Source organism: Anneissia japonica, unplaced genomic scaffold, assembly GCF_011630105.1.
Source record: "Anneissia japonica isolate Jap-2015-1 unplaced genomic scaffold, ASM1163010v1 scaffold483_len1788099_cov177, whole genome shotgun sequence".
NCBI classification, from domain to species: domain Eukaryota; kingdom Metazoa; phylum Echinodermata; class Crinoidea; order Comatulida; family Comatulidae; genus Anneissia; species Anneissia japonica.
In genome coordinates, this window is record NW_022682587.1 from 1699683 (window position 1) to 1708570 (window position 8888).

The 8888-nt window shown below is 32.5% G+C and overlaps 1 long non-coding RNA gene across 1 annotated transcript in view; it reads left to right on the forward strand.

The window, feature by feature from the left end:
- Positions 1-3473, forward strand: part of LOC117107517 — a 15199-nt gene extending 11726 nt beyond the window's left edge. Inside the window, exon 3 of the long non-coding RNA XR_004445289.1 lies at positions 3286-3473. This is a non-coding gene — a long non-coding RNA (uncharacterized LOC117107517). The remainder of the gene's footprint in view (positions 1-3285) is intronic.
- The last annotated feature ends 5415 nt before the right edge of the window (positions 3474-8888 follow it).

The following is an 8888-nucleotide window of genomic DNA, read 5'->3' on the forward strand; positions in this document are numbered from 1 at the left end:
GAGGATGGTATATATATGGAATTTACAGCTGGGAGAAAATGTTTTCATTAGGAACAGGTATATTATAAGTGATGGGCTTGAGGTTTGTAGAAAGTGGGCGTGGAAATTAACAGTTCTTGAGCAAGTATTTGTTGCGGTGACAACAGGCGGAGATCAACTCTGATCGTTTGTTTAATGTTTTGTTACGGTCGGATGCGATGATGTAATACTTTACTGTTAGGCATAGGTTGCAGCGTTTAGTGATATATATATATATATATATATATATATATATATATATCACTAAACGCTTTACAACAACAATATCACTAAACGCTTTCTACTTGGCTGACAATTTTCTCACCAGTAGTAACAATAATATAGGCCTTCGCCTGACCATCAATAAATGCCATCTTGAATCTTGGGGTGTAAAATGCAAGTGTGATACATTTATACGTTAAAATACTCTTCATGCATGGTGGTATAGTATCTAATTCATCGACGAATCAAATACATCGTAGTAAAGCATTTGGGTGGTATATTAAACTTTCTGCAGCAAGATTCTTGGCAACAAATTCCAACCAATCACAGAGCAGAAAAAATTTACTGCAGTGGGTTTAAGTTACCGCTGCGAGTTTAGCGCCCTCCATGCATATTTTGACCAATCAGAGGACAGAGAACTCGTTGCAGTAAATGTCTAATTGAACTGCAGTTCAGGAACCGAATACTGAGCGATATCGCACTCCATAGACTCATTATTAGCTTGCAGCAGCAGTGCACTGAATGACGTCACGCACGAATCGGCGTTTCTAGTGGCTAATCATGACGCAATACCATTTACCGTACCTTTAGCAATCGTAAGTTCCGATACGGTACCGTATCTCTAGCCACGGCGTAATTTGAATGCTTTCCTTTGGTAATCTGGGGCGATCAGATTATAAAACTAGATGTTTTAAGCTTTATGATCATCTATATATTATTCTTAAAATTAATGCACAATTGAGTGATCATTTTTCTTTTAAAGTTGACTACCTCTTATGCTTTTGCATTGGAAAAAGGTTAAAATTAGAGTGTTTTTTGGTATACTTCCTGCTTCTTTTTACCATAACTCTGCAACGACAGGTCGCTGAACTTCGGGGTGAAATGATAAACCGTTTCAAACTATGTACTGTTCTGATTTGCTGTATTGCTGTAGCGGCCCTCTTATCGGCTGACATAATATCATGAGTTGATAATCGTTCACAGGTTTAAGGAATGGTGACACTTCCTGCTCAATTTGTAATTGTTAGTTCCGATAAGGAATTCTATGAGTACTTTGCTTATTGATTAACAAATCTATTTTTGTCATTGAGTAATATATCTTTTTTGGTCATTGAATAATAGATCGTTTTAGTATGGACTGCCATAAGGGCCAATATACTCTTGGAAAAGGCAACATGGATTTAAACGATTGTAATTCTTACTTGACTAGTCGTTTCATTAAACAAATTAGAGATAATCTTTCTCATGAATATGATCACCAATGGAACGAAAATTTTTTATGTGATATTGTTATTAATACTGATATGGTTAAAGAGGAAATTTCACTTTCAAAAAATAATCAAGCCCCTGGCTTAGACAGTATAACCAACGAATTACTTAATTAATGAAGAAATTCCTAAAGAATGGAATAAATGCATTATTATTCCTATTTATAAGAAAGGTAGCCGCAGAGACCTGGATAACTACAGAGGTGTATCTCTAACTTCTTGTGTTTCAAAATATTTAATCGTATCTTATCATTTAATATCTCTAACTTCCTTGAAGGAAATGATACCTTTTCGAAAGTCCTAGGAGGTTTTCGTACAACATGTAGAAGTGATGATCATATTTTTACTCTCAAAAACGTGGCAGCTTCCCGGCTAAATTAAAACAAACACACTTATATGGCCTTCTTGGACTTTCGAAAAGCTTTCGACAGCGTTTGGCGTGATGGCTAACTTAAAGCTGTTTGGTTATCGGGTATTAGGGGAAAGATTTGGAGAATGGTTGATAAACTTTATGCAGAGGTTAATGGTATAGTTAGACTCGGAGATACAGACACATAACTCTTTGAGATTGAACAAGGAGTAAAGCTAAATCTTGCAACATTATTTGCTAAAACATGGAAATTAAATTTTAATTTCGACAAATCTAATATTCTAATTTTTGGAAAAAGAATTGATAAAGAAAAACAATGGAAGTTAGGTGATGGTTTCATTGTAGAAGCGGAGACATACAAATATCTTGGGGTTAATATATCCAGGAAACTAAATGATAATGTACAATTCCAGAATGTAATTACAAAGTGCAATAGACTAATTGCTAATCATTGATTGATAACTGCAATAATTGTAATAGGATATACTATGGGGATATTTTATGGAGAACAATTGGTCTCCCATCTATAAATTATGGTTCAGCTGTGTGGTGTTCCCTAAATAAGTCAGATATTGACAAACTTGAACAATTACAATTGCAGATGGCACGCTATATTCTTAGAGCAACTAGAAATACCCCACGTGCAACTTTGTATGGTGAACTTGGCTGGCTGCCAATTAGTGTTATGCACGATATTATAAAATATTTTCATCGCATTATACATATGGAATCACATCGGTGGCCAAAACTTTTACTTAAGGCTTTATTACACATTGATAGTAACTTTGATAATTTCCGTTTTAAATTTCATAAATGTGTTTCCAATGTTTTCTCAAAATGTGAGTCAGTAAATTTATTTAAATTAATATGTGATACCATTGATTATCCCATTGGAAATTGGACCAACTTCATTTTGAATAAACTTAAAGAACAAGCTTGTACTGATTGGAGAAGTTATCTTGATCAAAAATATTCCCTTTTAGATTACTCAATTATTAGGAAAGCCCTTGCCTAGAAAAATATTTACTTGAAACTACAGATTTTGAGGGTGCTTGTATAAAATTTAGATTACGCTCCAATACTTTACCGTTACAAAAACGAATCTCAAGTTGGTCCGATAATAATGATGGCATTTGTTCTATTTGTAGCTCTTGTTCAATTGAAGATATTAGACATTTTCTTTTTTCATGTCCTTCCCTCCATAACATGAGATTGGAAGAACTAGCAAAGCTTGAACATGAAGTAGTAAATACAAATAGGCCTATTTGGAACCAATTTATAAATTCAACAACCGATCAGAAGTTAATGTATGTTCTTGGCTCTTTTTCACTAAATCTTCCAAAAGAAATTGAAGAAAATTTGACAAATTTTGTAAAAGGTATGCTACAAGAGCATGGAAAAAGAGAGATGAGATCAAAAAAGAAAACGAACGTTTTTGATTTTAGTCCTGTATTACTTTATGACTTTTGATTTACTTTTATATGCTTCTGTGTTATCTGGCCTGATATGTGTGCTTCTTGTGGGATAAGTGGTGTAGTATAGAGTTCAGTATGTACTGTATGTCTTTATGTTAATAATTGTGAGTACGGTACAGTCATGTGACTGGGTATACATTTGTATATAGATATATATGTACTTATGTAATGTATGTGTATTTCATGTACGTTTGTATAGTGTTTGTATAATTGTTCATGTGATTGTTTGCATCACTTTATTTTGCCTTAAGTTTTTTTTTTTTAGTTTAAGATTGCTTTTAATTTTATGTGGCTGAATAGTTTCTTTTTTTTTTTTTCTTTTCCTTTATGTCCCTTTTGAAAATTTGAATTGTCTTTTTCTTAGCATAAGTCTTTTTTGTAAAACTTGACAAACTTTACCTTGATTGAGAAGTGTGCAACTGATTGAAACGTGTAGTTCCTAATAAATTATTATTACTCTACTGTCTCTATTATACTGCTGATTGATTAATAGGTTTTTTTTTTTTCCTTTTGTAAAGAAAACAAGAATTAGCAGGGTCTTCCAGGAATTGAACCAGGAACATATTACACAATAAGCTACATTTATGCCTTTCAAACAAACAAATACATGACAGGATATTTTATGTTGAAGGTCGTTTATGTATATTAAAAACAACAAGGGTCCAGGAACAGTGCTTGTGAAACTCCTGACGCTACCTTGGATTTGGACGATGATATTCCCTCCATAACTTGTTGGTGGCGTTGATTAATGAATCATCTCAATCCATTTCAGTGCATTGTTCTTTATTCTAATGTTATCAATTTTTTTAAGTAGTCGTTGGTGAGGCACGGAATCAAAAGGCTTGCTGAAATTCATTATGATAGATCAGCTAGACTTCTATTATCTAATGCTTTGGCTAAGTCATTAATCATAGCTGCTAGTTGGATGTCACCTGATTTATACTTACGGAAACCGTGTTGAGCGTTGGCTAGGATATTGTACTTCCCGATATGGTTTGTTATATGATGGTGCAATACATGTTCGAAGAGCTTACATGGAACTGAAGTTAATGATATTGGTCTATAGTTCTCAGGTTTCTTTCTGTCTCCCTTTTTGAAAAGCGGGGTGACGTTGGCCTCATGCCAAAGCTTAAATAAACTGCCAGTATCCAGACATTTTTGGAAAATCTTTGTGTAAACTGGGGCTAAGACGAGGCGCATTCTTTCAGAATTCTAGGTACGATGGCATCAGGCCAAGGTCCCTTTTTGGGTTTTATTTCTTTAAGGAGTTTCTCTACACCAGTTTATAGTTTATTTATAGTAATAAGAGGTAAGTTTTTTTAAGCATTCCTTGGTAAAAACAGAACAAAACTGATCATTTAAGACGTTTGCTTTTTCAACTATGCTGCCCCCCCCCCCATGGCAAAAGGGCATAACTGACATTTTTAGCGAAAATGAGTTATATAGCCTAGTGGGGTCAGTACATCATGTTACACATGTTGACACAAAAAAAAATTGTAAAAAAGTGTCCCCCGGGCTAGATAAGGGCATGGCAAAAGGACATAACTACACAATTTTCAGTAAATTCCCAAGGCAAAAGGGCATAACTGCAAAGATAGGCTGTGATATGCTGAAGCGTGACGTTCTTTCAACAGCCAATCAATCAGAAGAGAGCTTTCTCCCTGGTTACAATGAAGGTTGCTTGTTAAGTTTTATTATTCTTACTGTTTGTGTACTCACAATTTGTAAATAGAAATTGGTTAAATAGTATGATTCTTGACAGTAGCATATGTCTAGTTAATATTAGGCAAACATGATAAGTCTAGTTAATTTATGCTATATAATCTTGCCTTACTTTGAATGGCAACAGTTTAATACTATGGAAATAAACTATGGGAAAATAGTAACTCTTTAATAAAAAAAAAATTAACCATTGCAGAATAACAATTTACATTTCAATTAGAAATAACAGTGGCAAAGAGGGACAACTAAAACAATTATTTAGCAAATAACTATGGCAAAGAGGCACAACTACAACATTTATTTATAGCAAATGGCATAACAAAAAGGTATAACTGCACAGTTTACTCGAATCAACTGTGTTCACTAAGCAAACAACAACTTACTTTTCCATCTAAATCTAAATATATAATACCGGTACATTTTCTAAATATTTTATTAGAATATTAAAAAAACAATAATATTCATAATCATTTTATTATTACTTGAATTTAGATCATAGAGAAAAATTTATAATAATAATAATAATAATAATAATTATAATAATAGGCCTAATTTAAATTGTAATTACATGAATTGAAATATATATTTATTATTTTACTTATAAATATATATTTATTATTTTACTTATTTATAGAAAAAAATTAACCATCGCAGAATAACAATTTACATTTCAATTAGAAATAACAGTGGCAAAGAGGGACAACTAAAACGATTATTTAGCAAATAACTATGGCAAAGAGGCACAACTACAACATTTATTTATAGCAAATGGCATAACAAAAAGGTATAACTGCACAGTTCACTCGAATCAACTGTGTTCACTAAGCAAACAACAACTTACTTTTCCATCTAAATCTAAATATATAATACCGGTACATTTTCTAAATATGTTATTAGAATATTAAAAAAACAATAATATTCATAATCATTTTATTATTACTTGAATTTGGATTATAGAGAAGAATTTCTAATAATAATAATAATAATAATTATTATTATTATAATAATTATTATTATTAATTAAATTAGGCCTATTATAGGCCTAATTTAAATTGTAATTACATGAATTGAAATATATATTTATTATTTTACTTTGTAAATAAAATTAAAAAAATAATTGTAATTCTTGGTTAACGTACACATAGAAACAGTCACACGCGCATTCTAACTAAACAGCAGTTCTATTTCATTATACGCATACGCATGCATCCTTCACGCAGTGACGTAACGCCTATGCGCTCTTGTGCAGGGCCCCAGACCCCTAGGGGTCCATAAGGCCCCCTACCCACAGAGTCCTCGATCTAGCACCTTGAGCCAAAAAGGCTTTGTTAATACATCACAGCATACTAATGTTAATTCATTTTCTTGTTTGTATACTTGGTTAGCCTATACATGGGTTTTTAATAGTTTGTAATTTTAGTATTATTTAATGCGTTTCTTTGGTATTATTGTACATTTATTTGATAGTTTATGCAAGAATAACATATGAAATTATATATTGAATGTTATTTTTGAATAATCTGACTTAAAATTGCGTTGAAAGGAACTAAACTGTGTACTTATATCATTTTGCCAAAGTTTGTCAACATGTCTTGAACCGGAAAACCCACGGCAAAAGGGCATAATGGACATTTTGAGTGCAAAAATCAATATTTATAGAAAAAAAAATGTGTGCTACACTGGAAGAGACATTATTTTGTCTATTCCTGATATTTCTATCAGATGTTCTACGAAATATTTTTAAAAAGTCCCATGTAGCTGGCGTGTCTCTTTACCTAGCTATTTTATACAGACCTTTCTTCTTGCGAAGGTTTTTCTTGATGGTGTTTATTCATGAGGAAGACATTTTTGAAGGAATAAACTGACTAAGAATAACATTGTCGAGTTCGGTCACTAAATGATCCACAGTCATATTGGATATAATCAGGTGTCACCTTTTCATCAAAAGGTTGGATATGCTCATCAATTGTAAGTAATTAGCTTTTGCATAAATGAAAATCTTGCGTTTCACTGGTCGAACCAGTTTCGGTTTTACGGAAACGGAAATTCTTAACATTTACACGATAATTACACGACAACGACACGAATAAAATGCCCTCGATGATGAGGAATATAAAAGACGCTATGATATGTCGTTATCGTGTCGTTATCTTGTTTAGTGTAAATGTAGCCGTCAACGGAGTTTTCGAATTATACAGCTAGGCATAACCTAAATATAGCGATTGATTGATTGTTTGACTGTTTAATTGATGAGTGGTGTTGTCGCTGTCTGGTGTATATATTTGGGGTGATTGATGAGGTCCGTGTTATTTGACGTGTGCTGTAATAGTAACTTGTCATTGATTTGTATTTGTTTGGGTTTGTAGAGGTCTGGTATTTTAATACCCATTTTCTTATCATATGACCTAGTTTCTGGTCGTGTATCTGTTTGTGTAGTTTGATTTACACTATCATCAACATCAATTTAAAAAAAAATAAATAAAAAGCAGTTAGTAGAATTTGACTTGATAATTTAAGAGTCCTTATCGTTTGGTGTTGAAATAGACAATCAGCTAATACTTCTTTTCTTATATCCAATCTTAAAAACGTAGTCTGATAATCTCATTATTACTTTTCGCAGGCAATTTGTGCAAGGTTAGTTTTTCAAACTCCAAATTTGAACAATGTTTATCATTCTGTTTGATAGATTTTGGACAGCATTAACCTAAATGGCTTTGCATTGTGGTATTGCTATGTCTACTCCATTATGATCTTTTACGTTTCCGGGAAGTCCAACAAATAAAACCATTAAAAAAAAACGATTTCTCACGATCTTTTGCGATCTTGGTTTTGTTCTGAGCAACAAATTGTGTATGACGTCACAAATGAGAAGTCTTTTAGGCTGTAGAGAGAATGATAAATCCATAGTAAATGTGTTGTCGATTCAAGCAGTGGACAAGGGAGACGACTTGACGCTTGCGGAAATCTTCAAAATTACGTCATATCACTGTCCACATAGTTGATGTGAAAATCTAAAACTCGTTAATATCTGTTGTTTCCATACCCACTCATAATTTTTTTAATATATTGGAGCTGATTTAGCCAATGATATTTCTTTACATTCTAAGATGGCATGTAAATTTTAGGCAATATTTTCAAAATACCTATGTAAGTGTTACACACATAATTAGGACTATTTCCTTTGCATCTTAGATGATATTGCCATTAAAATTCAACTTGTTAATGTTTAAGAATTTTGCTCTAGTTAAAACAATTTCCGTGGTTTGCAATGTTGCTCAATATCATTAGAAGTTGCTTGAAAATTGTTCATAAAGGAATTACAGTACTGAAATCATTAAAAATTCCAACAGTTCCTCCATCCCCACAAAAAATACTCCACACATTTAGCGAGAACAGAATTCCTATTCAGATAATACATTAAATATTTTTAAAGTATGTACGCTGTGAGTGTATTATAAAGATTGATATCCATTCATGGTGTTACAGACGACTTATATTTTTTATTGTTACACCGATATGAGTGAGGCCATAATAACAAGGAGGCTAAAGGATTAAATCTTCAAGATTTGTAGTGTACAGGTACCGTTACGGTAGTCGTAAAAAAAATCTTCCTTACTCAATTTATATGATTATTTTACAATAGTTGTTGCCACTGATTGTAGTGATCGTCCTTGTGAGAACTTTGGGTTTTGTATCCAGGATGGGAATAACTACACTTGCGATTGCCGGGGGACAGGATATGTTGGAGAAAACTGTACAATTGGTAAGAAATTCATTATTCATATATATAAGTATGCTTGTATATAATATATC